Genomic DNA, 6000 nt, shown 5'->3' on the forward strand with positions numbered 1-6000 from the left:
GTTCTTTTATTTTCTATTCTACTCTGTTCTGTTTTACTCTATTCTTTTATATTCTATTCTATTTTCTACTGTTTTACTCTATTCTGTTCCTTTATTTTCAAATTTTATTGTATTCTATTCTTGTTTTCAAATTTGCTTTCAAATTCGATTCAAATTTAGGCCAAATTTTGTTTCATTATTTCGGATTCATTTAAATTTGTTACTATTGTAATTCGGATATGAAATATAGTATTACGCACTAAACCTCACTACCTGCTGTATTTTTGATTATGAATAATTCTATTTTCTAAAAAGATATTTCACTATTTAATTTTTAACTCTTTAGGGTAAGATCCTTACCCAAATCATTGGATGAGGAATAATTTTTATCAAAAATCGTTTTGTACATCAATTTTCTGGCAAATAACATCTTTTACTACTTCAAAGCTGTCAGCATTTTGGGTAGGACAAAAAGTGAGACCAAAACTTAAAACCTGGATCTGATCCTGAGTTAAAGTGTGAGAAGACAGATTGATCACTTGGAACCTATCTTGTTCACTGCAGGTGTCGGTGATTGTGTATTGAACATCTTTTTGGGATCTTGAGTGGGCTGTGAAACAAAGATCGGCGCTGTGCGCACAACCCCCAAAGGGGGCGTAGGACGGTAGTCCCCCGAATTAGTATTGGATGCACCTGAGCTTACCTTAGAAGCCGACGCATTTTGTGCAAGAGACGAAGAAGGAATAGACCCTGTATCACCAGAAACAGTAGAATGTGCAAGTGAGTGAGAGTGAGGACTCTGAGGTTGTAGATTACGATCTTTGTGTGAAGTGGGCTTAGATGCAGATGTTTGAGGACCAGATCCATCTTTTCGTTTTTGTGGTCCCATTTTTTCTGGTCGTCGTTGTGCCAGAAATGAGAAAATGGAAGAAACAGATGATCCATCAGAGACACTAGGGTCATTCGGGACATTGCTATGCGGATTTGTTTTATTCCTATTCCTTTTGTTGTCATGTGACCATCTGTATGCTTGATACAAATCCTAAGCTATCTTATCTCAGTAGTATTTTTTATCTTTTGTTTTGAGTATATCAGCGACAAAAGTTTCCATAGTGTATCGAGATAATCTCCACGTCAAGACACACTCCTCAACCTTGTTGACAGCCTTCCTGGAAGAATTGAAGCTCTTCTAGCTGCAAACAGTGGGCCAACTCAATATTGAACCTTACGGACTAAGACTGGGATGCCATTAAAGTTCATGTGCGGGTAAAAGCAGGTGTCCCAATACTTTTGACAATATAGTGTACATCAGGAGAATAATTGTAGCAATGTGGGATTTTTTTAGGTGCAGTACACAGAGAAAATGAGAAGACATACAATTTCACAATTTATTTTTATTCAAGATTATAATTTGTTAAAAAAGATAGGAATACTAAACACATCTCGGTTATACTGTCTAGTATATTCACATATATAGCGGTATCATAGTCGTGTTCCCAACATGTTTCGCTTGTCAAGGCTTCTTATGGGGATTTTTATGACCACTGATAGTATACAAGCTACATCAAAACAAGTAACAAGATATTACAAGATATCCATCATAATAAATTATATGATATCAGTCAAATACATAACCATCAAACATGTAGATCATCATAGGCTTACCCAAATGGAGTGGTCATTGGACAAGACCATGCCCAATAAGGATAGATGGGACAACGAGGTATGGTGTGACTGCTGGAGACACAGAAAGACCAAGCTATGGTAAATGAATAAATCAAATAGGAGCATTGGGTTACACCCCAAAAAAAAACAAAAAACAGCTATACAATAAAAAACTAGAGCCAAATGCTTCTGTACTTACATGTGTAATTAAATGAACAAACACAAGGGGGTGCCTAACTTCTGAGACCAAGGCAGATGGCAGGCAATCTAAAACTAAAGTGTAGATGGAACAAGATATGGTATTTACCTATATAGTGTAGTGTAGTGTAGTGCTTTACCGTCAGTATATGGCCGCTAGCTGGGCGGTTTTACCCCCGCTAGCGGCCGAGAAATGGTTAAAAACCACCACAAAGTGCCTGTGCAGAGGCGATTTGCCGGCAGTATAGCCGCGCTCTCCCATTGATTTCAATGGGCAGGAGCGGAGAAGGAGCAGTATACACTCCGCTCCTTCACCGCTCCGAAGATGCTGCTAGCAGGACTTTTTTTCCCGTCCTGCTAGCGCACCACTCCAGTGTGAAAGCCCTCGGGGCTTTCACACTGGAGACAAAGCAGCGGCACTTTCGGGTCGGTTTGCAGGCGCTATTATTAGCGCAATAGCGCCTGCAAACCGCCCCAGTGTGAAAGGACCCTTAAGATTTCACTTTACCATCTTTGGGGGACCTCCTCATTGTACGGCATCTTTGACCTGCACATGCGCCTGGCGGATGTACTCCATCCTCTCACTTTCTAATCTTTAATTGCATTATCGCACACTGCTTGGTGAAACGCCCATAGCGAGGGTCAGTATAATTTTATGCAAACCCGCTGCTAGTTATGTTTTTCTTTTATAACTGGTATATATGTATATTACTGTTATGTTTATTGTTTTGATGATATTTATTTCATTATCATAGATCCAACTTTCAGTCCCTGAAGAAGATATAAACCATGAGTGTTTTTCGAAATGAGTTGGTTGTCTGTCGTTTTGACACCTTCTGGGCTTTGGTTCTTAGTTGGTCTTTTAACAATTGTTTTTTCATGTTCACGTTGAGTTTTATCAATTTTTGTCTGTATTTTATGTTTCACCATGTACTAGTTGTTAATTCATGTTTTCTACATGTATCTCTGTCTGTGATCCATTTAAAATCCCACTTTCTGAGGAAAATAGTTTTTACCATATGTATATTGGGATGGGATCAACAGACAGACATGTTGAGTAACTCTGGCAAAATTCCCCCTTTTTCACTAATGCCCCGTACACACGGTCGGACTTTGTTCGGACATTCCGACAACAAAATCCTAGGATTTTTTCCGATGGATGTTGGCTCAAACTTGTCTTGCATACACACGGTCACACAAAGTTGTCGGAAAATCCGACCGTTCTAAACGCGGTGACGTAAAAAACGTACGTCGGGACTATAAACGGGGCAGTGGCCAAAAGCTTTCATCTCTTTATTTATTCTGAGCATGCGTGGCACTTTGTCCGTCGGATTTGTGTACACACGATCGGAATTTCCGACAACGGATTTTGTTGTCGGAAAATTTTATAGCAAGCTCTCAAACTTTGTGTGTCGGAAAATCTGATGGAAAATGTGTGATGGAGCCCACACACGGTCGGAATTTCCGACAACAAGGTCCTATCACACATTTTCCGTCGGAAAATCCGACCGTGTGTACGGGGCATAACAGTTTTTACAGATTACCTGTTTAGAGTTACAGAAGGTCTGGTGCTAGAATTATTGCTTTCACTCTAACGTTCATAGCCATACGTCACATGTGTGGTGCAAACACCGTTTACAGATGTGTGCCTTACGTATGAGTTCAATTCTGCTTGGAAACATGGAGGGATGGGGTGCTTTAAAAAAAAAATCCTCATATTTTTTTAAATTTTTTTAATTATTACACTGCCCCATTAATTTTTTTATCACTCTTATTCCTATTATAAGAAATGTTAATATCCCTTGTAATAGAAATAAGGGATGACGGGTCCTCTTTATAGAGAGATCTGGGTCTATAAGACCCCAAATCTCTCCTTTACCTTTCAAAGCAACAAGCTTAAATCCAACATTTGTTGTTGAAAAGTCCGATCGTGTGTATGAGGCATAAGCCTGAGAAACACAGATGAGCCGTGGGAGGGGAACAACCCCTCTCCCGCTGCTTCTGAAAGCGATCCAGTGACTAATTAGAAAGAATAATCGCTAACTGAAACAAAAAATACTGGGGTTATGGATGGTAGCTTCAGCCATAGCCCTGGTAAACCACTTGCAAGCTGCAACATATATATATCTATATAGATATATATCTATATCTATATAGATATATATATATATACATACAGTATCTCACAAAAGTGAGTACACTCCTCACATTTTTTGTAAATATTTTATTATATTTTTTCATGTGACAACAATGAAGAAATGATACTTTACTACTAGGGTTGTCCCGATACCGATACTAGTATCAGCATTGGGACCGATACCAAGCATTTGCGCGAGTACTTGTACTCGCACAAATGCTCCCGATGCCTTTGCCGATACCTAGGAATGGAAGAACAGCGGGCGGAGTCAGGGGCGGAGTCAGCAGGTGGAGCAGAGAGCTGTGCGTCCTCAAGCAGGCCAGGTAGTGAAGACAGAGTGAAGACAGAGTGCAGGGCTCGGCGACCGGAGCCGTCACATTCGGTAATGGAAGTGTCGCTCCGTGTTGCCGTTGCCGTTACAGTCATCATTGCTTAGAAATCAGGAAGCCCATCTTGGTACACCCTGCCAGCAGCGGACATCTTGTTACACCCAGCCCACATAGTTCAGGCTGGGTGTAACAAGATGTCTGCTGCTGCTTTATTGAGGCCGAGTGCAAGGAGTACCAAGATGGGCATCGCAGAAGCAGCATAGATAAGTAAATGCTCTCATGCTGCCCATAACTGCCACTGCCAGCCTTCAATCAGTGCTCATCAGTGCCCATCCAGCCAGTGCCCATCCAGCCAGTGCCACTGCCAGCCATCAATCAGTACCAGCCATCAGTGTGTGCCACCTATCAGTGCTTGCCACATATCAGTGCCCATCAGTGCGTGTCAGTGTCACCTATCAGTGCCACCTATTATTGCTCATCAGTCAGCGCCATCTCTCAGTGCCAGCCATCAGTGCGTGCCACCTATCAGTGCCCATTAGTGTGTGCCACCTATTAGTGCCCATTAGTGTGTGCCACATATAAGTGCCCATTAGTGCATGCCACCTATCAGTGCGTGCCACCTATCAGTGCATACCACCTATCAGTGCATGCCACCTATCAGTGCCCATCAGTCAGTGCCACCTTTCAGTGCCACTGCCCAGCCAACAGTGTGTGCCACCTATCAGTGCTCATCAGTGCTGCATAATCAGTGCTCATCGGTGCTGCATAATCAGTGCCATCTATCAGTGCACCTCAGTCAGTGCCAGCCATCAGTGCACCTCAGTCAGTGCCAGCCATCAGTGCGTGCCACGTATCAGTGCCCATTAGTGCGTGCCACCTATCAGTCAGTGCCACCTATCAGTGCCCATCCATCAGTGCATGCCACCTATCAGTGCCCAGCCATCAGTGTGTGCCACCTATCAGTGCTCATCAGTGCTGCATAATCAGTGCCACCTATCAGTGCTCACAGCTCATCACTCAGTGCCATCTATCAGTGCCAGCCAGTCACTCAGTGCCACCCATCAGTGCTCATCCATCAGTGCGTGCCACCTATCAGTGCCCATAAGTAAGTGCCACCTATCAGTGCTGCTTAATCAGTGCCACCTATCAGTGCTCATCAGTGCTGCATATCAGTGCCACCTAATCCTATCAGTGCCCAACAGTGCTGCATATTAGGGCCTCCTCATCAGAGCAGCCTATCAGTGTCACCTCAGTGCCCCATCAGTGCAGCCTCATTAGCAGTAGCACACATCAGTGAAGGAGAAAAAGTACTTATTTACAAAATTTTGTGACGGAAACTAAGAAACGCTTCTTTTTTTTAAAAACAAAAAATAAAACCCAGCAGTGATTAAATAAAATAAATACCACCAAAAGAAGCTCTATTTGTGTGAACAAAATTAATTTGAGTACAGTGTAGCATGACTGCGCATTGCGCAATTGTCATTCAAAGTGTGACAGCGCTGAATCCGCTGATAGCTGAAAGTTGGCCTGGGCAGGAAGGGGGTGAGAGTGCATGATATAGAAGTAGTTAAACAATGGACACTTTGCGCTTTATTGTTTATTTCGTTTTTTTTCATCCACGGTCAAGCAAATTATCAGAGTCTTTCGGTGCACACTGCACAGAGACACCAGCAGAATGTCAGCGGTGTGGAA

The sequence above is a fragment of the Aquarana catesbeiana genome, linkage group LG03 (assembly GCF_042186555.1).
Source record: "Aquarana catesbeiana isolate 2022-GZ linkage group LG03, ASM4218655v1, whole genome shotgun sequence".
NCBI classification, from domain to species: Eukaryota; Metazoa; Chordata; class Amphibia; order Anura; family Ranidae; genus Aquarana; species Aquarana catesbeiana.